Source organism: Haemorhous mexicanus, chromosome 1, assembly GCF_027477595.1.
Source record: "Haemorhous mexicanus isolate bHaeMex1 chromosome 1, bHaeMex1.pri, whole genome shotgun sequence".
NCBI classification, from domain to species: Eukaryota; Metazoa; Chordata; class Aves; order Passeriformes; family Fringillidae; genus Haemorhous; species Haemorhous mexicanus.
The window spans coordinates 66272057-66297413 of NC_082341.1; the positions used below are offsets into that span (position 1 = coordinate 66272057).

Consider the following 25357-nt stretch of genomic DNA (forward strand, 5'->3'; position numbering starts at 1 on the left):
TTCCTGCTCTCATCTCCTTCACTTAAAGTTGCAATCATCTCTAAGAACCAGAGGTAAGTGCTTTTGGAGGCACAAATGTGCTTAAAGACGCATAATGGCAAGGGTGTAAGATGCTTCAATGTCCTCTAAGCCCTCTTTAAAGCGCTTAACGTCTTAAGATAAAAAGTATGAGCAACTGTGAGCTTGGTCACAAACAGTTCATTAAACATACAAACATATACAGACATGTCAGAAATGTTAAGCCAGGAGCTAAAAGGCAAGGAAATACCAGAAATGTGGCCAATATGTAACATTTAATCTTTATTCCTAATTTTGTGATCACACAGGGCTTGTTTTCCACAGGAAATGGGGCCATTCATGGTATAGTAAAGCTATTACTCTAGCTTTCGGTATTACTGAATAAGAGATCCTCAGTTTGCTTCATTCTCAGTATTAAAAATGGCCCTAAATGCTTTGCTTTAAAGACAGAACAACTATTTCCTTCTAGGTTATTTTCTGGCTGTCACCATATTACCTAACTGCCTGATTCACTAAAATTAGCACATGTTCACAACACCCCGGTGAGGAGGGTTTTTTTCCCCCCATCACAGAGACAGAGAGACTGAAACTGTGGACAAAGGTCTCTTCCAAACCCAGCTATGCTGCTTGATGAGATTTTCCTCCCACACATGTGCTCAGCACCAGCTGCCCCTCTTCCTGTGCTGACTGTCTCCCTTCAGAAGTGCTAGCAGTCTGGTGTAAAAGCGTTTTGTAATCCATTATGGTGAAAATAAACTGGAGCAGCTACAAACTACTCTTTAGGCTCTTTTATGCTAACCCAGTTTTGCCTCCAACCAGCTGGGGAGCACTCACCAAAGAGGTTCCTATCCAAGGGGAGGTGCAGTGAGCACGTTGGAAGCTTGTGCTGACAGAGGCAGACCCAAAAGTGGGCACCTGCGCTGGTGAAAATCATTACCAGGGCTGAAACTTTTAAATGAAAACAGACCTCTTCTCTTGGAGGAACAGAGATAACTGCAAGCTATCAAGGATCTCACGTGAACCAAAGCTGTAGCACCCAGTTTGCAGTCACAGATTCAGGCTGACAGCACAGGGACAGCAAGATTAAGGTGTGGGAGCAGGTGGAAAGAGATGCATTCACACGAGGTGCTACTGCCAGCAACACACTTGTATCCTCTTGATGGAGACTGCTTATCCACCAAGAGGAGAAGCTGCTCAAACAAACTGTATGAATGCTCCTCATCCACTTCAGCTGTGAAGTTAGACACTTTGAACAGACTTAGGTTTAAGCTAAACTGTATTTTCACACCAGGGTTTATGTACTGGTGCAGAGGAACAGGATTGCATGAGTCAGTCCGCTGTCTCAGTAGGGTACAAGGCTGCATCAAGCACTTGGGCTACAACAAACAACTACAGGTGAAATGATCCTGTATCTTCACACCAGACAGGACAAGCAGCATCCAAATGCAGCCTCAGGAATCACAAACTCCATACCGATGTACAGAACAGAGATTTCCCTCTTCTGTGGCTTAAGTTCTGCTGCTTTCCTCCTCAGACTCTACACCAGCTTCCTCTCAGTTTCTCAGTTTAATCCCAATCACATCACACAATCCACCCCTGGCAGTCACACCAGCTCCAAAATACTGTCCCCATACATGATGCTTTTGGCCTTAACTGCCCCTCCATCTCCTGGTTCAGATAGTGCCATGTTCCTCACTGCGACTCCTGAGCACATCCTCCACAGCTTGTGTTCTCTCTCCATCCTTTCCTTCTGCTACACCCTGTCTGGGCAAACAACAGCTTTGCTGAAAACATGGGACAACAATCTCCTTTCTTTTGCCTCCTGTACGCCTAAGACCACAGCACTCAGGAGACTGATGTGGAAATATCAGAGCAAGTTCTTCAGCTCTAAAATACAGCATACTCAAGGCTACCTAATGAGCTCCTGCTCTTCCTCTCTACAAAATGAGAGATATTAGACTTTATATACTGACTGATTATGGACAAGTTTTGCTGCAAATGAGAAGGCAAATCCCTCATATTGGGGCAACCCTACAGCCAAATTTCAAATATTCACCCCCAAATGTGAAGATGCTACACAGGTACTCAAATGAAACAGCTGACCTATTTTTAAAAAAGGTACAAAACATGCAGAGTTTTGTATCTTGTTCTCAAGACAACCTGAATCATTCATGCTGAAATGTAAAAAGAAAGAAAAATCAACACTTAACTGCCACTGCTTTTGGAAAAAAAAAAAGTCAGTTTAAAAGGTTATCTTGGAAAAATCCTGAATGTTGTGCAATGCTGATTGCAGGCAGTTCAATCTGCTTTTCCTACGTTATTTGCAATTTCCTACAGCTACTACCGAGAAAGTCCCTCAAACAAATCCATGATGTAGAATAAAAATGAAAGATTATAGGCTCCAGGGATGTCTGGACATATCTCAACAGGAGAACTACAGACTATAATAAAGATGCCTATTAGTGAGGCAATAGATAGCTAACACAGAAAACAAGACAATACTGTGTGCAGTGAATTTTTTGACTCAGATATGCAAGGGACCGGAAATCTAAGTGTCACAGTAACAGCCTATTTACAAAAATTAGGAGGAAATGTTGATTGGTTTCTATAGACAAAAACATTGATATTGACACTTGAATCAAGCAACTGGTCTTATGTCTGAAGGCAAGATCAATCTATGATCACTGTGGTTCAGCAGACAAAGAAAGATGGCAAGAAAATCTTGTTAATACATTACTTTCATCATCTAAGAGTCGGGTGACTTGGCTACAAGAAAGCAAATAAAATTTCTTTAAACCAAACATTAGTTCTTTCATGTAGCTTTTCAGCAGATGACTCAAATGTGAAAGTTTGTGGGTTTTGCTCCAGCAACTGGGTGGGCTGGATCCTGATCCACTATGCAAATGACTCAAGTGTTTTTCATTTTCTAGGGTGCCAGCTACACTCCTGAACCCTCTGCAAAGGGAACCACCACGGCTGCTGAGCCTCACAAGAAAAGAACAACTAGATATGAAATGTTTTTTCCTCAAAGATGACTACCACCCAATTTTATGGCATGACAGAGAGGAGTTGTAAAGCCACAGTCTCCTTGAATAACTCTTTTGAAATAGAGGCAAAAGGTCTACCTTTCTAATTTTATTGGAAGAGGCAAGCAGGAAGATTATACCATGCAACATTCCAGATCTGGGCTTTGCAGAGCATCTTTTCAACACTGATGCTAAACCTCTCAGATTTTAAGGAAGAGAAAGAGAAAGAAAAAACCCTGCAAAATAGGTCCCGCTTAGATGGGATCCCTGCCTTTGCTGGATGGGACCTTCCTATAAGGACAAACTTGACTTGCACCCTTGATGCTTCCTACTTACTCTCCTCCCCAAAGTGAGAGGTTAAGCATGGGTTTGCAGGGGTGATTTAAAAAACAGAAGTCTTAAGGAGCAGCAGGCAGGCAGCCTCCAAATGCAGGGGTGGAGAGAAGCTACAGATGGGCTGATCTCTCAGGCGCTCCACTGGAATCCAGGGAACTGGGAACAGGTCTGCAAAGGGACTTAAAACACTGCTGAGACTTTCTGAAAACCTCCTAAGACAAAAGTCAGGGATTTAACCCCATCACACTGAATGATATAAACTCTGTCCTGTCTTCAAACATCACAAAACCCACATATTTCTAGCAGTACATATAGAAACACCTTAATGCCTACAATAAACTACATCTTCACTGTCAGAGCATGAAGCATTACTGCCATATCTTCATAACCTTGATGAGACCTGTAGCACAAAGAAAGCCTGTGTGGGTTTTTAATCCCATATAGACAGAGCTCTAAGTTGCTGACTTCTGTATTAAGTTGGACTTCCAGACTCTCAACCATCTGAAACAAAAAAACCCCAAGCTCTGCAAACATCATCTTGTCTTCTGCATTCATCTATTCAATAGGTCTACTATGTGGACCAAGTTGGACTTTTTTTCCACTGAACAGGTAAATATATATGGGGAAAAAAACCAAAATGCATGTATCAGTACAAGGCTTTCATGGCAATCTTAAAGAGTCAGGAAATACCAAAGAAGCAGCAAAGAAAATTGAAACCTTCCTCCAAGTGGAGATGAAATGAAACTAAGCCAAAGAAAGAGTGTTCTACTATTCCTCATGGTGAGTGCTCTGGCTGGAGAGCTCCTTTCCTCCATCTGGTGAATGTATCTTGACTAGTGAAAGAGTAACACAGTTCAAGAGAATGTAGCTGCAACCTGGTGTGAGTGCCAGGCTGAGCAAAGGGTTCAGCCAAATCCTCTCACTTTCAAGAGGAACTACTACAGGAAGAAGTATACCACGTCCAAATATATACTTATTTTCTGAAAATGTGTAACTGCTCAGATCACAAGACAAGACAGAGATGTGTACAGCCTGCTATTTATTTCATGGGGCACACAGGAGTTAATTTTGATTGATGTGACTTTTGGATACCTGATCTAATAACATCCACATCCCTTAGTGTCAGGAACTGAAGTCAGAGGTTGAGGCAGGTAAGCAGTAGCAACTCAGTCTCCATGTTTTAAAAATCATCCTGATTTTCCTTTGAGTCTTCCAGGAAAATCAGATATACAGATCTCTCATCCTCACAATTCATCACTCTCTAGACTACGCAACAAGTCCCCATAATGTTCCACTTTGGCTAGCAGAGCAGTGAACAGATGAGGAAAAAAATTCACTCACTAGTGAAGAAATTCAGGGCAAAAAAATAAACCAGAATTAAATGGACTGTGTCCAGACCTCTTCACAGTTTTATGAAGAAGAATGTGAGGAAGCAGAGGATACACACTATGATTTCAGAGACCCAGTTCCCCAACTGCAACATGAAGAAACGTGGTCTAGCAAGGGGTGTGAGGAAGATTTCCATCACCATTATTTACCAGATAGTGCTTTGGTGCAAACCTACATGACTTTCTAGGTTGAAGAGCTATAGCAACTTACATCAGATAAGAAAGTGCCTCCCTGTATCTAAAGAAAAACAATTATTTAAGGTTCAGATGGTTATGGACTTTCCACAACAGACACCCTAAAATATCAGTAAGTTTGCAATAGGACATCCCAAGGGACACCCTACCCAGCATGTCTGGAACTCTCACAGGGCAGGGGAGCAAAGTGCTCTGAAGAAAAGGGAGGTTTCCTGGAGCAAGAGCAAGTGAGCATCTGGAAAAAGTATCCTTGAGCTTGAGATCACACTGGATGCAATACAGTGGAGGTTTGGGGTCTTCCCCTGTCCCAGATAACCTCAAGCAACCTTGAACAAGAAGTCTTGTCTCTACTCATACACAGAACACAGGTGAGAAGAGTCATGTACAAACTCCCTATGCAGGAAAAACAGCCCAGGGTTTAACCTCCACTTCCATGCTGTGAAACAGCTTTTAAAAGCAGTAGAGAGGAGAGAGATTTGAGATAAATGGCTTGATTTATTACCCATGACTTCGCTAGAGGTTTGGGGGTTTTTCAACACCCTAGTCAGCAAAGAGAGAGAAAAAGAGAGAAAGATAGTTAATGTGAAGAGTCATCTGAAGGTCTAAATCTCCTGACAAGTGCTATCTAAACTTGGAGGGCAAGGCAGTAGCTGACACAGAAATGAGAAAAAAAAAAAAAGGAATTTGCATCAAGTGAAAGCTTCATGGACAAGCACTGTCACTTCATTTTGTTTTTAAACAACAAAACAATTCGACCAAGTGCAGAAGCACTTGGGGTGCAGGGTGTGTGCTGCAGGTTAAACAGTTGGACTTTGGGAGCTGATACACAGACTGAAGTCTGCTCCAGAGCCCCAGGGCAAATTTCACTCTCTGAAGCACTACTATAGAGGGAGAAAGTGTTCAGTGATGTGCCACTGTCTCTGAATGTATAAAGGCTCCAAATCAAGGATGTGAGTTAGCTGAGGTAACTGAGCTGTGACCACACTGAACAAATGGGAGCAGGGAAAGCAAATGAATGACAAAAGAATGAAAGAGTAAAATTTTAAAAATGGGGGAAAGGATTCAAGCCGAAGTGTGATCTACAGGATAGAACAGTTGCAAATGACTTGGCAAATTTATGAAGTCAACCTTCAGCATCATTGATCTCTTATGAGCCTGTCCTTCAGCCTTTCTGTACCTCATCTGCAATATGATGCCAGGAGCAGCCAGTAGCAGTGAGAACAGCTGTAGGAGTTGTGCCCAGGGAGAGGAACTCCTCCACTTAGTGACAGCTCAAGGAGGAGCAGTTTGAGGAGCATCAGTGAGAGAGAAAAAGAGACAGAATACTGAAACTGCACCCTATCTCCCTTCCCTGGGACAGGCCCAGCAGGCAGACAGGACACATGATATAGAAGATTCCCTGGTGTCTCTCTGCCTGGCTGAACACAGCCACATTAGGGACAGGGGGCAATGGTGCCAAGTTCCTGCCCGGCACAGCACGCATGTTCCCTATGTGACTGTCACACCTTCCCAGGTGCCCTGGTATAACTGGCATGGGGCCATCCAAGTGGAACCAAACAACAAGGATGATAATGGTTCATCTGTTGGAGCCAGTTGTGTTTAATGTCTTTATGATGTGGACAATGGGGTTGAATGCACCCTCAGTCAGTTTGCAGATGACACCAAGCTGGGTGGGAGTATTAATCTGCTGGAGGGTAGGAAGGCTCTGCAGAGGGATCTGGACAGGCTAACTCAATGGGCTGAGGCCAGTTTTATAAGGTTCAACAAGCAAAATGCCAGATCCTGCACTTGAGTCACAACAGCCCCATGCAATGTTACAGGTCTGGGACAGAGTGGCTGGAAAGCTGCCCAGTGGAAAAGGACCTGGGGCTGCTGGCCAGTAGCTGGCTGAACATGGGCCAGTGTGTGCTCAGGTGTGCCCTGGTGGCCAGTAAATCCAATGGCATCCTGGCCTGTATCAGCAATAGTGTGGCCAGCAGGACCAGGGCAGTGGTTTTCCCGCTGGACTTAGCCCTGGTGAGGCCACACCTCAAACCCTGTGCTCAGTTTTGGACCCCTCACCACAAGAAAGACACTGAGGGTCTGGAGTGTGTCCAGAGAATGGAAACTGAGCTGGGGAAGGGTCTGGAGCACAGGTCTGATGAGACTGAGGAAGCTGGACTTGTTTAGCCTGGAGAAAAGGAGTCTTAGGGGTGACCTCTTCCCTCTCTACAACTGCCTGAGAGGAGGCTGTAGCCAGGTGGGGACTGACCTCTTCTCCCAGGCAACAAGTGACAGGACAAGGAAAAGGAATCAAGATGTGCCAGGGAGGTTTAGATTGGATATTGGGAAAAATTTCTTCATGGGAAGACTTACAAAGCAAGGGAGCAGTCTGCCTAGGGAAGTGGTTGAGTCACCATCCCCAGAAGTATTTAAAAACCACACAGATGTGGCACTTAAGAACATGGTTTAGTGGTGGACTAGGTTAGGTTAACACTTGGACTCAATGATTTTAAAGGCCCTTTCCAACGGTAACAATTCTGTTACTCTAAACATGAGGGAGGGCAGTTGCCCAGCTCATGCAAAGCTGTGCTAATGAAACCATAGAGGAGAGCAGATCTCACAGGTCAGTGAAGAAGGGTTCCCCACACAACTGGAACCTTTACCTGCAAAAGAAACCTAATTTTTTAAGTGATTGCACCCCTCTACAGAAGCTTGCTACAAAATGAAGACTCATGTTTAATCCCTGAGGCAGAGTGTGTATGAGAGGTTTTTCGGGTTCCTTTGGCATTACGGAATTAAAGTAATTTCTTCCTTTTCATGACTTTCTCACAATCTCAACTATCCACATCTAGATTTATTGCCCATTTAGAAAAGAAATACTACTGAAGGGACCACATCCATCAGAGTTCTTATTTCACTCCTCTGAAACTTGAAATTCTCACTAAGATACAGCATGAAGGATTTTCAAGCACAAGGTCCTTTGAACATAAAGAACCAGACATCTTAAACTGCTTTTAGCAGACTATAAGATCTTACACATTAGGAGTCTCCTGGACATTCAACAATATTATATTAAGCAAATACTGTGGGAAAACAGAAGACCTGAAAAGTCCATAAAACAGGGAAGTGTATCTCAGCAATAGAAAGTACACACTCATAGAACTCAGAAAAATAAATTCTTGCCTGCAATATTCATTAGTTTCAAACACAAGCTACCAGAGGAAAGTCTGGCTCAGAGAAAAGGGGAAAATACAGATTCTGACTGAGCTATGCCTCTATGATTTCCTAAGATCAATTCATTGTAGTAATTAATTAGATCACTCTTTTGTAGTCTTCTTTATTAGGTCACAAATCCATGCAAATTATTAATTTCTTCTACTACTTTTAGTAATGATCTGCTTGAGAAGTTGTCTTCGCTAAGTTCTTCAGTTTAATACTCATCTTGCAAATGTGCCAGTTGACTAAGAAGAGAGGAACAAAAGAAGAAAAAAAATTCTGACACAAACAAGCAAATGTTAAGCCAGAAGAACATTAGTTGTTAAGAAGAAAATACCAACAGCAGAACCAAAAATAGCTCTTCAACCATTTGTTTTTTCAAACCTGTTTTTTCTTCTTAGGCTCCATGCTTCTCATAACTGAATATTTCTTAGGCTTGTACAGGGGTCTCTCAGAACCTCTTTCCACTCAAAGAAAAATTGTCTTTTTCCCTATCACATTATTAACAACCATAATAAGTGGTTTTATTTCTTTTATCTCCATGACTTTCTTGAGTTCTGCCTACTGTTCATCTAGGTGCAAAAGCTGGTGGTCAATGCTTGCCACTTTTTTATTAAGTATTCAAATCAAAAGTGATGCTACTTCTTTCTCAAATGTAAGTTTAAGCCATCTCTGCTTGGAACTAGGGAAGAACTAGGCTTTCCCATTGGCAAAACTTTGCTGTATATTCTCCTCTCATCTACCAGAATTTCTCTCATCACATAAACCTTTACTTTTTCTTTTTCTTTAAATGTGTGACTGGCTATCAAACCAAGTATTTTCCCTTAGGCTCACAGAAGTCAGGTTTTATGCTATCCTAATGTAAATTGAAATGATGGCCAAAGGAAAAAAACAACAAAACCATCAAAAGTCACCTGTCAATAAAGGAATACGTAACTGCCGGTAAAAGTCAAGCTATGCTGTATCTTTTGTGACATGCTGGAATTTTGTTGTAGTTGTTTCTCCCCAGTAATTAACAAATGACAGTTTAGTTTTAAAACATTTTTTAATCAGTGAAACATCTATGCTACTCAACCATCTGATCTGTCTCAAGGTCACTGTCTTCAGTAACTGGGTAAGAATTACATCATCTGTCCTACTATAGGATGGCAACTACATCATTGATCAATACCTGAGATCTTAGTGTGACCAACAAATTCATCTTAGGGATGAGTTACAACTGGGCAGATACCACAAAACGAAAGTCCTGTTTGCTTCAATCCACATCCCCATTAAAACTAAATTATAAAACTATCAACTCTCTTATCTGTAGTATAGCACAAGCTGAGAGCTAAGCAATGATGGGGTTAGGAAGGTGCCACAGTGGCATGCCTTTAGCAAAGGCAGAGAAGATCATCTTTGCTTTGAAGAGCTTACAGCAGCCTGAAGTGACAAGAGCAACGGAGGGTGGAGGAAAGATGTGTAAGCAGATGGCAGCAGACCATGTTATTTTTAAGCCTTTAGTGGTGATGCAGTTTGAGGTAGTCACATGTTCATCTTCAACAGCAAAAAGCTATTTTAGTTCCCTCTCGCCTTGAAACAGACCTGGAGCAAGCAAGCAGCAAGGTCCTGTGTCTTAGTGGAAGATGTGTGCACTTCTGTCTTGTGCTCCCCTGCAGCTGGTTTGGCAGTGAAACGTAGGGTTCTGCATTCCGTGGGAAAAGACCAGCTGAATGAAAGGAGCATGAAGGAAGGTCTGCAGGAAGTGGATAAAGATGATCCAATCAAAAGTGAAGAAGCTCAGGGAAGAGAAGAAAGCTGGACCAAAGAACAAATCAGCTTAGGGTAGAGATTTATATGCAGTTTGGACTCACAGTTTGTCTTCTGGCTGCTTTTGCCACTGTGCCTCTTCTGGCTCAAGTCTCCAAGAAGGCGCAACTCCCTTGATCCCCCTTACAGGAACCTGTTGAAGAGGAGGAGCTTGCTTTGCTCACCTTTGCTCATGCAGGGCTCAAGCAGCCCTCAGGACCAGGGTAACCTGAGCAGAGCCCCACTAAAATGTTTCAGCAAATACCTACAATAAGATTCAATAGAGGGCGGCAAGTCACCTATGGGGGTGGACGTATAATATACAGCAGTGCCTGGCGGCACTGACCTACTTGGCTTCTGCACTGGCATGCAGTGAATGACAGCCCCCATCTCAAATACAAGAAGAATAGGAGTAGGAATAGGAGTCCCAGGGAGAGAGAATACTAAGCCAACATTTTCACCCCTGGATACACTAAATTAGGAACCAATCCATATTTTGGGACCTAAATAGCTGGCCTCCTTCACAGCAGTGCTGTGTGCACCCAGAGGCCCATTAAAGTGAAGTAGAGGGTTGCAGGAGACTTGCCTGCTCTGAAAATCAGGCTGGGACTAACCAGATTTGATAGCTCTGACCTTAACAGATACAGCTGTGAAACACAGACAAGACTAGCACCAGCAGGAAAATAATATGAGATTTCTAAAACACAAATCTTGCAAACACATACACTGTAGCTACACGTCCTGTAGCACCTCTAAGGGCAAAAACTGACTCGACCATTTAAAATGTGGGCTTTTAAAACACTTGGTTTTGCAGGCTGTAGGTTGCCTGAAGGACAGGCAACCGCCTCTCTCTTCTACTGTGGATATTTAGTGCCTATCACTCTGACTTCTCCCTGTAAATACAGAGATACAGTGTGGATGTCTTTAATGCAAGAAGTCAGCAAAAGCATGGCATCAGAGAAAACAGCACAAGGACCTCACCTTAAAGAAGAAGTTTTTATTTCAGGTTAGGGCAAGGTAGTTATTAACTGTGTTTTTCTGATAGGGCCTAATCTTCATACCTCTCACCAAGAGGCAGGCAAACTCCCTTGTTTTGGAGTAAATAGCAAGGTAAGATTTGCCTCTGTGGGGCTCATTACAGGCTAAGGGCATTCGACCCTTTCTCTTGTAACAAATCCTCGGTGTATTTGCAGTAAAAAAAACCAAAAACAAAACCAAAAACCTTTCAAAATTTTGCTTAAAGTACTTGAAGTTCAGTGTTCAAAGCCTCAGATCACATTTGCAGCAGATTTAATAGGGCAGTATTGCTGGCCTCCAGGAGGTACTTCTTTACCCTTGCATTCTAAAGAATAATTACACACAGAAAGGCTAATTCTGCCACCCTTGTACCAGGTTTATGCTAAAATAAGTCCACTGATGAATGAAATTAAAAAGGCATGAGACTGCAATAATCTAATACTGAATTAGGCCATAAAAAAATATAATCTGCTTTATCAAAAATGTAGTTGACTCAAGAGATTTCTTTTCCTTGTTTCTTACACAGAGACACTCTTTTTTTTCACATAAGGAATTTTTGAAGAAGCAATGCCTGTAGGGTTCCGGGTTCATCACAAAGTTAAGTGCAAATTCCTCACAGGTAACAGGAAATTTAAAGACAAGAGGAAAATAACTTGTCCATACAGCTTTTCATACAGATTTTCAAGCAGATAAATATGAAGTTAAATAAAAACTTAAATGCTGCTTCAGTTTCATGACTGCTAGCTCTTCATCCCTGTCCCAGAACCCAACTGTGTTCTGTGGAAGAAGAAACATGTCAGCGCAACTCATTTCACCTACAATGAAAAGTAATTTATTGTGCCTTACTGTGAAAAGCAAATTGGTATCATCATCTAGGAGTTTTGTATCTCTCAAGAGTTGTTTCTGTAATTTGCCCTTCTTTTGAAAAGAACTAAGATAGGAATAAATATGTAAAAGCCTGCAACTAATATTAAATTAATTGAATGCATAAAAAGTTGCTAGATGATAGAGGTCAGAAAGAGAAGTATGTGTAGCATAAAAGGAAGTACAACATAGTTATGAAAAACCCATTTCTTAATTACTAGTGAGACACCTTAGTCTCAGATATTACAAAAATTTCAAGAAAAATAATCTTTTTCTCTCAAAATGTGTTTCTAGATAGCCAATTTGCTAATTTAAGAAATAATGCAGGAAAGAGTGAAAGAACTGATCATTATTTCTTCTGTGTTACGGAAAGGGAATCTGCATGAGCACAACTGAGGGGGAATAAACTGAGAATTAAACCTTTATCCTGAAGCACCTCACCACTGGATACCCTTAAACACACCTAAAAATACCATCATTTTTCCTAGCAACATGGATGATAGCACTTGTATTTTGCCACTGGAGCATTAGCTAGTTAAGCTTGAGAAAACTCAAAAGAATACCGCAGGACAAGGGTTAGAGCAGGAGTTGCATACAGTGCTGAATGCTCACACTGCTTTACAAGTCCCTTGACTGCACAGGAGGCACAGAAGGTGAGACCTTTTCAACAACCAACAACTGGTTTATGTCTGCTGTGGCAGATATCTTCACTGTGCAGCTACTCAGTTTCTAGACAGGTAAGATATAAATCCCTGAGCTCTTATTAGCACATCAACAAGAATAAACTCCAGTCTTTTACACTGCTATAGTATTATATACAACAACAGAGACTCCTGCTTCTCAAATCCAGCGCCAGCATCTTTCAATACACTTGCTTTCTACACTCTCCCCTCTCACTCTTTGCTATCTGATGTTTTCAGTTACCTTGTACACACTTCACTGATGCTCCAGCTCCCACCTACACTGTCTTCCCAATCCAAGCCTCAACGTGTAGCTCCTTCCCATGTTACTCAGCTTTCCTATTTATCTTCCCATCACTGGTAATCATCCCACTGCTCCTTCCCTAGGCTGATAAATCTGTTTTTAAAACAGACCCTAAGATTTTTTTTCCCCCTAATACCAAAAACTCATAAAATCTTTATAGGAATCTATGGAACTGATAATAGATCAAAGCATTGCTTTTGACTTCACTTCCTTTAGAAGGAAGGACATGAAAAATACCAACAAAAGCACAGTCAAATTTATAAAAACTAATTGGAATCAGAAAAAAACCAAAAACTCAGAGCAGATGGTTTGACACCCTATCTCATCCAGACAAGTACTGGACTCACAGAACCTCACTGTATTTCATGATTTCAGGAAGAAGGCACCTTTATCAGCATAAAACTAAGAGATATTCAGGCTGCGCTGCTCAGAATGGAACACGGAAAACTAAACCCAGCTGACTCCCAGGAGAAGCTTTTCCACACAAAAGCAGAAGGGATTTAAACCCCACAGCATAAGGAAAAGAAGCACAGACTGGTCAAACATAATGCCCCCAAATGAGTCTGCAAGTTGGCAGCAACAGCACAACTACAGAGAATTTAAGGCTTCTTGGATCTTGACTACATCAAGGTGATAAGAGGAAAACTTTTCTCCTTCCTTAGCTGTGAAGTATGACAAAGCAATAGAAGGCAGCTGTGCTTTCTGACTTAACCTTGGTTAAAGAAAAACGCTACAAATCAGAGCCAGGTGAACTGTTCTCTGTGGATGCATTTTCTGTTGAGGCTGGGGAGTTGGGCTCCTCTGGCCACCACTTCCACATGAGTGCATCTCCACAAATTGCAATCTCCTTTCCCTGGATAACCTTCATCACCAAATGCTGAACACGCTGATGAAGCTGATGAACAGTAAAGTGGTGTAGCAGTTTGACCAATGGCTGATACAGCAAGTGTGTTGCATCACTTGATAGCAGCTTAAAGCATGAAAATTACTCTTTTGACCCTTTATCATCTCCCTCCCCATCAAATGGGCACCTTCCACCTGGCAACACTGCAAGAATGACTTTTGAAAGGAAGGACCTCAGGCAAACCAGATTTCAGAATTGCACACTGGCAGTAGTTAGCAGGAAAGAAATTTGCCTTGCAAAATAGCTGAGCCTCCAAAGTCCCAAGTGTGGCAGGGCACAGACAGAAATACTACAACCAGCTTCAACAGCACAGAAAGATGTATCGTGCAGGTTGCTCTAATGGCAATGAGAAGCTCGCATATGGTCAAATAATGTTGCAAGAACCTTTGTGCAACAGGTAGGGGATTGGAAAAGGCAGTTTTTTAAAGAGAAAGCAGGGAAAATGGCACTCAGCAGGGAATCAAAGGTGAACAAAGCAGAATCCTCTGTCAAAAAAGACTGATGCTCACTGATTCTGGAAAAGAAGATCTGTATCCATGTTGTACACAGAGGATGCCCAGTTTCAGGATCCAGTCTGCTCTCATCAATGGCTCTTTATAGCTGCCAACAACAGATTGCAGCAGAACCAGGGCTCGTGCTTTCTAACAGTGAAAGCAGGGCCAGGGGTATATTCAAACAGATACTGATGCTACATACTCTCAGTTTTATTCTTGAACAGCAGAAACTGTAGTAGTAAAGGCTTGTTAAGCATACACAAATAAGTCAGAGTATTTCTGTGTGCAATTAATAATGATTTATTTGAAGATACTCTGTTAGCATTCCCATTTTCTGCTTCCTGAAGCTCCAATTAATGAGGGCCAGCCCTCAATCTAAAAATGTTCTATTTTATGTGTTGAACAAAGGCAACCAAAAAAAAAAAAAAGTTATTATCTAAACCAACAAAACGTTCTCACAAAAAATTTCCTTGCAATTTTTGAGCAGAACAAATGACTTAAAAAGAGAGGTTGAGCAAACCAGATTAAATAAGTATAGCACTTAAAACTTGGAAGCAAAACAGTTTTTATTTAATAAGCATATAAGTGGTGTTTCTGCCATCACTGCTGTTAGTCTTCTGCTTTCTCCTCTCCAATGTCTGCAACTTATGATCTCAGAAAACAAGCAAAAGTTTAAAGTGTCTCTGATACAAATGAGTGAGGAAATAAACATGTCTTGTTTGTGATAAATTTGCTACACATATTTTTGAATCTATAGTTTGCCTGTCTAAAAACATTTCCAATGGCTCTTTTGCACTTAGGAGGAATAAAATTCACTTTCATTTTCCCTAGTATTTCAAGTGCTTAGGTATGAGAAAACCCAGGTTACTTCCTGAAAGAGTTTTGTCCCAGTTAGGAGAAGACGAGGTTGGTGACATTGCATCACATGACATATCTGCTGAAACACTTAATCTGTCTTCCATAAAATACTTCATGCCATTACTAAGGGTAGACCCTCTGCACCAGATCATGGTGAACATACCATACCTGTGGACTCTTCTTTAGAGTTCAATTACAGCACAGTGTGAAAGCAACTGATCTTAATGGACTTCAAGCCACAAGTATCCCCAGAAACTGAAGGGGAGGCTGTTTTTATCAATATAGGCTTTCATAGTGAGATTTCTAAGCACTGCATTTTGAGGCACTAGAAAAATCTGTAGCTATTTCCAATACTTTCAGAATACCTTTCCCTTACATCAATCAGAAGGGCCAGCTATAAATACGCCAGCTGTATAAGCATGTTCCTGTCATGATACACTAAATGCTTTGAAATAATGCTGGTTGTTATTTCAGACCCTAAGCCAGGTTTGTTAAAATCAGCCCAAATATCACAAACAGGAACATGAAAAGATGAAGGAGCCATGCTACAAATAGAGCAACTGCAGAGGCTACTGTGGGCCCTGCCCACATACACTCCAGTGTATTTTTACACAAAGCCTAGCATTGCATCATGCGGGTGCCAGCTATAGCTTGTACCATGCTGCCAACAAAACAGGATCCAAAATCAGATAACAAGGAAAATTCTAGGGCAGTATCTGTGTACTAAGAGGAACAGAATTTGTTGGGTTTTTAAGAATCATCATTGTAATGCATTACACAGACACTGAAAGCATGGATGCAGACAGCACTACAAGCATCACCGAGAAATTATTTCAAACTCATCAGTCTGACTTACTTCTCCCCTCCTTTCAGGCTTTCTGAACCTTGAGAAACCCTACCTGGCTGTTCTCTTTGTGCCAGAACAAACCATGCCACTTCTCTGCCACTGGGACTTATCACAGTAAACTTTTAGATATTCACACAAGAAGACAGAAGACAAAACAAAAAATGCTACACAATCTTGTGGAAGAAAAACATCTAAATTACTTGCAGTTTAAAGCCTTGACTTTCTATTTCATTAAACAATAACCAGAGTTTATCTCACAATAGAAAATTACAGCTTGAGCTGCACATCCACAGCTGAACCCAAGCTGTAGCCTTGTTCAATCATTTACTTTTGTAGGGGCTTGAAAGAGTCAACAGTTCTGCAATCCTGCAAACATTTTTCACCCTTTATTTCCCTTTATTCTAGCTGAATGACGATGCTCTGTAGTAACGTTCTGCTTGGCAGAGGTACAGAAGAACTAGAAGTCTCTTCACGTTGCCCAATGAGTATGCAGTGGAATCACCTCAAGAGCAACATGACAAACGCCTCCCAGTTTCCCTGTGGCTGCTGGTGCCACCCCTGCAGCAGCCAGTGCCCAGCTGAGCTCACAGTGACCCCAGGCTCCTCTGAGTGCCACCAGCGCAGCTGCAGTGCCAGCTGGCACCTGACAAAATGTAGGAACATGAAAAGTGAAACGAGCGTTGGAGAGGAGCAGGCAGTGCTCACAAGACAGCTGGTCTGAGGTTGGCTCTGAGCAAACTAAGGATCAGGGCATGGGGTCATGCTAGAGAAGACCATCTCAGCAGCAAGAAGTGCTTCAGATACAAAGCTTTGAATTACAAACGATACAAAAAAAGAACACCCAGGCAAACTCCAGATTTTTAACATTCTATGTGTAGATCTTTACTACATTATTTACGTGCATGTTCATTAATAGAAAGCAAATTACAATGTGTGCCAGAGATTATTAATCCCCCTCAATAATGTAATTCCATAGCCCTTCAGATCCTGAAGTACCACATGCAGTACTACTCCTGAGGCTTCCATGTTGCAGTACAAAATGGAGGGTGGTGAAAGGAAAGGAACATATAGCACTTTCACAGCAGCTTTTAATGTGGTTACAGGCCAAAGAAACAGCTTTGGAGAAACAGGGAGGGGAATACATCTCCTCTCCCCAGCCTGCATCCCAAGTAGTCTCTGAGGAGCCTTGCCCTCACTCTTTCAGTGTATCACTTTGATCACACACATGGAACAGGCTGATACCTTCCTGACTGCAGCCCAGCAAACAAGACCATCTTTCAGGCCAGCCAAAAATAATGACCCCTCAAGTGAGTCATAGAGCATATTGCCATTTATTATCTAAGACAGTTGCTTTAATAGTGCTGCTACACTGGGAATTCAGTTAACTCACCCCACAGACTGGATTTCAACATTATTTAAGCTGCTGGATTTCCATCAAAGGCTTAAAAGACTTGGTGATTTTTCATTTATTTTTAGTTTTTAAAACCATAAAAGAAATGTCACTTGACAAAAGATTTATAGCTAGCCCAATGGCAAGTCTGATGTTGGTTTGTAAGATTGCTTACAAACCCTACTTCTTTAAAAAAGTAAATTTAAAGGAAAAATAAGACATTGTAGAATAAGAACATTCCTATCAGAAATGACAAGTAACTCTCTTCTCCAGAGATCAGGCTTACCACATTTTTATGTGTACTGAATAGTCAGAGTTTTTTAATTGGAAAGATATCAGACAAACTTTCTTGGTCCTTGTTTTTTCTGCTTTCCACCATTTTTTTCCTGCTGCTTCTCACTGATTTTTGAAGACTGTGGCTGATAAATACTATCATTTTCAGCTAGTAGCTTAGTCCTAATCAGGTCATACTCCAGTTCCCTGCCTGGGGTTCTACCCAACAAGCAACACACTGATCCAGCAGAGCCATCCTCCTCTCTTGGTTGCCATAGATACTCTTTGGTGACCTTCTGACACATTTACTTGGCTGGCAACCAGAAACTGTCATCACATCAAGTGCTGGTCCCTCTTCTTCTCATTGTTATTAATATCACTCTTTTTACTAATGGCACCAAGATCATTGCATACATATGCACTCACTGAGATCGCTGTACAGCTCCACAGCGAGGTCTGAACTGCCTCTAACGTGCCTCCTGCAACTGCTTCAGCAACTGAAACCACTCATACTAACCCTAAACACACACCAAACCCTCTTAGAAGACATTGTGCCAGTGGAAGGCTCAGAACTAGAAATACAATTTCAAGACCAAATCCAATCACAAAGAGTTTTATTAAGTTTGGGATTTATTACGGAAGTGCTTCAAATGTCTTTCTTAAATTATTCTTCCCAGCAGGCTAACTTTCTTTAACACAGCCTTCCTTTCCTTCTAAGGCATTTTAAGATCTTTATTTTTACTATAATCTGAGGAACAAAACTGGTCACTAATACCTTTATTTGGTTTGTATAGCTGGAGAACATCTGGATCCGAAAATGACAGCAAAAGAAGACAAATTTCAAAAAATCCCACAAAACTTACATGAAGAAATCAAGGGTTTACTTTTCCTAAGAATATTCAAGTTGGAATAAAGGAAACTACAGAATATCAGAGTTTTCCATAGAATAAGTGATTAGATTTTCAATCATGGAAAAATAACTATATTTAGAAAGACATAATACATTACTTTTTCTTCTGGTAAATTTAGGGTAATTGGAAGAACCAGGATGTAGAAACATTAGAAAGGAAAAAATCCTACATGTCTTGAGAGTAGCCTGGGCAGATCACATAATAACAAATGAGATCATTATGTACAGCCTCCAAGCAAATGGTCTTTTGACTTTCATCAATTCATGTATGCTGTGGAATGTCAAGTTATTATAATTCTTTTGTCTTAAAAAAGGCTTGAAGCACTATCCTTCCAATTTAGCCCAAAGATAATACAACTATAAACTTCTACTCCCAATAAAATAATCACTAGGACGCTTCAGTTATCAGAATTTGACAACACTGGTGTTATGAATCATTGGTTTACTATTTAAGTGCTAGTGAAGAATGAAAAGCACAACTCCAAATCTCAATCCGAAAAAAGGAACACACCCACCCGAGCATCACTGATGCACACAGCAAAAAAAGCACCCCAGCAAAAAGAAAACTTTAATGCCACTTTAACATTCCTCAGTAAAGAAAACTTCCTGGACAAGTTGTGTTGGCAGCTCCGCAGCATCCTTTCCCAGAGTTTCACTCATGCAAGTCGATGGCATTGAAAAGCATACTTACAACCATTGCTCAGTATTAAACAGATCTCTAAACTGCAGAAGAGAGGAAGGATGATGCAGTGCCAAGACTCCTTGGGTGGGATTTGGGAGCCTCAGCTCTCTGCCATGAGCCTACCTTGGGACTCGACTCTGCAATCTGAGCAGTGGAGGCACTACACCTTCCGCATCTGAGGGGAGCACTGTTGGGACAGACACAGGGAAGCCTGAGAGAATTCAGGCTAGTTTTGATGTGCTGCATGCAGACTTCCTGCATGGTGGGCTCTGGAAGTGTATCCTGCATTTCTGTGTTCTGATTTCACCAAACAGATCAGTAAAACTGGAGGAACTGGAAGGAAGCGAGTAACTTTGACTTTGACAAGCGCAATGAAATTCTGCCAACCTTTCCACTTGAAAAATTACTGATTTAGACACACTCCAAAAATAATAGCAGTTCTGTTCTAACTTCATGGCTATAGCTATGGTAACATTTTCAGTACTGCCATGCTTCTGAAATACAATAAATGATTATTAAAAAGTTTTCTTAGAATAGCTTTTGAGGTGAAATCTAATGTTCTGTTTTCACAGACTGCAAACAAATGTGATCAGTGCTGACATGAAAGGCATTTGAACTGTGCAAACACTGTTTTCTTCTATAAGCAGTAAAGAAAAGCACCATCCAGGACTTGGTCTAGCTGATTACAAACTATTTCAAGCACTGTCTCTACACAGTGTGTTAAAAATAATTTAATGGGTTTTTTTTATAACACAGAATTTAAAAACATGATGACAACTGAAGAACCATTCAGAACACAGGCTCTGGTTTAAACTATGTTCATGTAAGGGAGGATCATGAGCAGATATTCTAATAGTACTTTTTTTTTTCTACCCCCCCCCCCCCCCCAAAAAAAAAACACTTTAGTATAGAATGTCTTACAATGACACATCCCTCAAAGGATTTCCCTCCTGCTTGCCCACAAACTGTCCAGCCCCCACAAAGCTGAAGGGATTGCATGCCAGCCCAACTAATTAATTCAAGCTTACAAATAGCTACCCAATCATTGAAGGCTATATACCTACACAGTGTTTTCCCACACATATTTAACTTGTGTATTTTATGCTTAGACAGCCTAATTTATTAATCAGTATGAAAAGAGGAGGAAGGCAAAATGAACTGTATGATTTAAGCCTGGTTCAAGATCATATTACTTGCCTCAAGAGTGTAAAGTGGCCTTTATGTGTATGAAGATCAAACCTTGTGGGTTGGTCCAACCCAAAATATTGGTAGGTTTGACTTCAGCAGTTACAGTCCCCAAGAAAGAAAATATATTTATAGATATAGTCTCAAAGACCAAATAGTTCTTCAATCAGTAGAGGTGTCATTCTAGAGGACATTGAATATGCATTGAATTCTTTAAGCTCTGATTAATTCTCCCAAGAACACTACTTGACCAGACCTTGAACACAGAAACAGTCTGATGATGATTTCAAACATGGTGGTTTTACTCTGCCCTCCTCCTTTTTTTCCCCCCTTTTTTTTTTTTCTTCACAGCTCACATACATTTGCTCACTTCAGTGACTTGAGGCTTACAGCAAGAAAATACAGTCATGAGACCCAGTTGTCATTAATTGCTAGTAACATCACAATTACAGCCAGGAAAAAAACACTGCTGAAAACTCAATATATTTTTATCTACACATATGTGACTAGAAACAACTTCTTTGACACCAGATATGCCATGCATTCTGTACCCACCACTGCAGCTTCAACCATGAACTTATCTCTGCTTAACCCGTTAAAACACAAGTAAGTTGTTATACTAACAAATAAAACAAAACCAAAACCCAGAAATCAACCTCCTTGTGGTTTTTCTAACTAAATTACAGCATCTTTCTTCTCAAGGGGAAACCTCAGTATTTGTGTACCTGTGAATTGGTTTTCGTGCTTTTGTAGCTAATGCAAGCATTTCCCCATGCCCATCACCCAAGCTGTGACAGACCAGGTGTGCCCATGTCCAGGGACAGTGTAGGGAGCATCTTCCCGACCAGCCCAGACACCCTCTACACAAACTACGTGCAGCTCAGTTAACTAAGAGGGGCCTTGGGCACACATTTGGAGAAATGAACCTCTGAACTCCTGCCTTTGTGACACAGCATGTGAAGCGCTGTACCACATGCACTCTGTAAACTTGATATCAAAGCTGGCTGGAAAATATCCACCAGCACTACCTTTAGCTCCACGTTCCCGTGGTCAGCAGTCTCTCCTAGCTGAAGCCACGTGCCCCTTCTCAGCCACATGTGACACCTCACCCAAAATATCAGCCCGTAAGGGGAAGGATCACAGCATCAGCAAGCCAGGAGTGAGATTTTTGGGTAGGTCTTGGGGGCTTTTTGCTTGTTTCATTTAGTTTTGGGGGATGGAGCAAGGGGTGGTGTTGAGCCAGTTCTATATTATGATGATAAAGCAACAGCACCAATGTTGGTGAGGCCAATGCAAAATGGTGCTGTCAGCTTTGGTGCTTCCCTTCTAGAAGGATGAGAGTATCTTAGCTGAATGTCCAAAACATTAAATCTACTTTCAGTAATGGACAGAAAAAGATACTTAACCAGAAGGCCTTAGTAACAGCTCTGTATCTCAATCACAGGCCCAGCACAAGCAGCCACCACTCACAGTGCCTGTACCACGTACTATCAGTACCTTGCAGACCTGGAGAGTTGAGGTGTCACTCCTACTCTCTCCCTCAGCAAATAGTCAGTTTGTCAACAGAGAAAAATTCTGCTAGGAAATGAAGAGATTAGCAACTAATTTCCATCGAATCACTGGGCAATAACAATAAAAAAGGGTCCACTTTAAAGCAGCTTACTTATACAAGCAAAACCTGGGGTAAAATATGTCATTTCAGAGGTGTAACAGAAAAAGATTTGTCCTTTAGCTATAATCAATGAAGACAAAACACAGTCTTGCAATTCTGCATGGAAAGGTCTCAAGCACTGCAAGCACTGGGGAGGAGGTCTTCAGTCAGTGCCACCCGCTTCAGTGACAGATGAATTAGGCTGACAGAGTGCCCATGTTTTGAACTTTCTCATATAAAGTATAAATATAAACAGTCACATAGAGCAGATGGACAGTCAGACAGTTATTAAAAGCTCCACAGATAACCCTCTGGCACTATCACCCACATAAAACAGATACTGAAGAAATTTCATACACAATAGTTCTCGAGCTCAGATATTCTAAGGCAGTTAAGATCTAAAGAATATGCTTTTTAAGTTACACAGATGATTGTCCATTTATTTGGTAAGAGAAAGCCAGGCACATTCAACAACACACTTCTTGAACCATTAACAAAGCAGAATTCACTTTTTTGCTTCGCATTTTTAGTACACACACAGAGAAGGAATTAATAACTATAACCAGAGCAATGCTGGAGCTTGTCAAATAAAGATCCATTTATTTTCAAAGTATTGCTCTTGCTACAATTTACCAAAATTATGGTATCTTCTGATTGATTCTCACAACAGTCACTGTAGCAGCACAAAGCCAGGCAGAGGCAGCTGAACTGACACAAGTTGCAATCTCTGGCACTGTGTGCTTTTTAGCACAGCATTTTGAACTGGCAATGGAAAAGAAACCCTTTTTAAGCACATTTCACTGAGGAGCTCCCAAGAAAAAGGTTGCAATCGCAGACTTTTACAGATGTTCCAACCTGCAATGCTTCACTCCCACTATTGTTCTAAATACTGAGTACACACCCTCCACTCCACACACACTCACACGCAGACACACGTGCATGCTCACATGCATTCGGTGTCACACCATGTACTTCACTTCTAATAGTAAACCTGACAGAAAGGAATTTTATTTTTACACTTTCACACCTCCCACTCCTAATAAATGTCAGTCAGCATCTTCTGCATACTACAGAAGTACACACTGCAAATATACACGGCCTTATCTGTGCTCTGTGCAGGGCAGGGGCAAAAATTTCCATTCTTGCTAGAAACTGAACAGGCTCTATGTGATGGATTCACACAGGAAGGATCTGGAGATGCACAACCCTCCTTCAGTGACCCTCCTGAGGAGTCAATTAAAATGCTCTGACTTTTGGGGGGAACATTTCTGTTGATTGGTTTGTGCTTTTCACCCTGCAGCTATGAATTGGAAGCAATTCGCCAGTTCAGAAGAGCTGATGCTGACTTCCCGAGGTGCAAGAGGGCTCAGGGACTTGCCAGTACATCCTGACAGCTGCCAGGAACAGTGGCAGCAGTGGGAGGGACAGCGAAGGAATTTTGCCAGTGACTTCAGTAGAGCCAGTCCACACTGTTTGGATATCCATGGACCAGAGCCAGACCATTAAAAGCACTGGGACTTATGGGGTAAGCACCTCTACTTGCACTCCCCAGCTGTCCCAATAACACCACAGTAGCAGAACTGAGGGTGGGAAAATCTTGCTCCCCAAACCCAAAGCAGACAAACTTGGTTTCCCAGCACACACACCACTCACTTCTTTTTATAGACTGCTTTTCTCTCGAATGCAAAAGTAAATCCAGCTCAGATGATTTCCCTGTCTTAACTTTTGTACAAGAGGAAGACAGAAAGCTAAAAAAAGAAAATTAGACACTTCATGAAATCCATGATTAAGACGCAGAAACTATCAAGACAGATGGGCTGAAACATTCAGGGAGCTTCAGTTCAACAACCCATGTTTTTCAGAGATCTACAGTACGCTATTGTCTTCTCTGTTTAGAGATTTTAAATCCCATTTTTCATTGCAGTAATTTAACACCATTTCTAAACTTGGAGTACACTTATTGGGTAGTCCAAAATAAACCCCAATATTTACTCAACGAGCACAAGGCCCTAGCACCTAACTACACGGTTTTTCCCCCCTCGTCGCTTCTTTTTTTTGGGTGCAGGCAATGGTCACAGCTGCTGGCTTGTGAGCTTGCTGGGGAGGCAGAGCAGGGTGACTGCGGATGGGGGGGAGGTAAGAAGCAGCACCCAGCTGCAGCTCCCTCTGCTCTGCTGCAGGCTTTGCTGCCATGTGTGCCACGGGAGGAGCTGCTCTCACTGTCCTTAGCGGGGTGTTTCACGCACACAGAAATACGAGGCCAGCCATGCATGGAACTCCCTCTTACAAACGTTTGTCTCCCAAGGGTGAGAAGCAGAAGCCAACACTGCACACTCTGAAATGAGGAGCCAAATGCTTCTAGCAAGGGTGATCTTCCCCTCTACAAGCTCCTAGCTCACAGCAAGGACTCAGGCTGGTTCATCCTGCCACATGATCCCTTCTTCCCTCAGAAATTAAGTCTTCTTTTCTGTACAGTGTGCAAAGCAGTCACTCACACAGAAAAAAAAATAAAAATAGAAGGGGCAGGGAGAAGAAGAAGGGAAAAATAAAAAAGGAAATCTGTGACTCTGTGCTTGGCAAAAGCCAGTGATCAGCAACAACTGCCGAAAGCTGAGTCACTTTTTTCCCTTCCACCTGGCGAGTGGCTGCCCCGATCCATTCAGCAGAAAGCCTCTTTTCACCGAAACTGGCATAAATCTGGAGTAATTCCCTCCATTTCAATGGAGCTGCTCAGGATTTATGGCAGCATGACACAACAAGCAGAATCCTGTGTGCTGAGAGCTACAAGCCCTGGTTTTCCTGCAGGAGACGGTGCTGCTTTGCTCTTCAGGCTGTGATGCCAACCATGAAACAGCACTGATGCCACGGCTTGTTCTATTTTTCCTGATGCTGTCATCTCCAGCAGATGCTTTGCAAGCAGGACCTTTGGAGAAATCACCCTCTTTCACACACTGCAGGAGAATTTTGACGACCAGAACATTTATTAGCTTGAATTAATTATTTTTTCAGATTTCAGCTTTTTTCCCCCAGATTTCATTTAATGTTTTAATTTGGTTTAGCAAAGATTTATAAAATTATTATTTTTCTCATTGGGCTGTGTGAAACAGAGTTCAGAAGACAGCAGAAATATCTTCTGTGCAGATGATGTGTGAATAAGTAAGGGATGAGATCAAGATTTAAGGAATACCAATCAGCTTTACCAGACAATAATCTACTCTATTTATGTTCTCAGCTTAAGCAAAAGCATTGCTAGTGGATTTATGCATGCACTGGAAGGTTTCTAAAAGCAGGGAAAAGCCCTGAAAAAAACTACCTAGTACTCCCCTCAGTATGCAATGCAGTTGCAAGC

General features: G+C 41.7%; 1 protein-coding gene across 18 annotated transcripts in view; it reads right to left on the minus strand.

The window, feature by feature from the left end:
- ATXN1 (ataxin 1) overlaps nt 1-25357 on the minus strand; it is a 223486-nt gene that overhangs the window by 113493 nt on the left and 84636 nt on the right. For 2 of the 18 annotated variants that reach the window (XM_059852051.1, XM_059851999.1), the window contains one exon: nt 10015-10103. The exons of the other annotated variants lie outside the window; for them this stretch is intronic. The gene's annotated coding sequence lies outside the window, so the exon portion shown is untranslated. The remainder of the gene's footprint in view (nt 1-10014; nt 10104-25357) is intronic. 18 annotated transcript variants of the gene reach the window in all.